Below are 447 nucleotides of genomic sequence, written 5' to 3'. Positions count from 1 at the left end.
AGAAAAAAGAGAGACAGATAGAGAAGAAAGAGAGACAGATAGAGAAGAAAGAGAAAAAGATAAAGAAAAAGGAGAAATAGATAAAGAAGAAAGAGAAAAAGATAGAGAAAAAACAGAAAAAGATAGAGAATATAAAGATAGAGAAAAAAGAGAAAAAGATAAAGAAAAAAGAGAGACAGATAGAGAAGAAAGAGAGACAGAAAAGGAGACAGAAGAAGCAGCAGAAGGATATAAGAGAGACAGTATAAAGGTGCTGCTGCTGCAGCAGCAGCATTTGTTCTCTTCCTGCTGCGTTGCTGTTCACCCACTGCATCCACTTGCTGCTGCTCTTGCTGCTGATGGTGCTGCTGCTGCTGCTGCTCCTGCTGCTGCTGCTGCTGCTGCTCCTGCAGCAGCAGCAGCAGCAGGAGGAGCAGCAGCAGCAGGAGCAGCAAGAGAGATAAAAGC

At 43.2% G+C, this 447-nt stretch overlaps 1 protein-coding gene across 1 annotated transcript in view; it reads left to right on the top strand.

Annotated features, from left to right (window-relative positions):
• The window catches only part of EMH_0014560 (leucyl-tRNA synthetase, putative), a gene marked incomplete at both ends in the record, with an annotated part of 5,929 nt that overhangs the window by 1,686 nt on the left and 3,796 nt on the right, over window positions 1–447 (top strand). The gene's annotated exons all lie outside the window — the stretch shown is intronic.

The sequence above is a fragment of the Eimeria mitis genome, genomic scaffold, assembly GCF_000499745.2.
Source record: "Eimeria mitis Houghton genomic scaffold, Emh_scaff508, whole genome shotgun sequence".
NCBI lineage: Eukaryota > Apicomplexa > Conoidasida > Eucoccidiorida > Eimeriidae > Eimeria > Eimeria mitis.
Note: the sequence above shows the minus strand (reverse complement) of the source record. Positions and strands in the feature narration are given on the sequence as shown.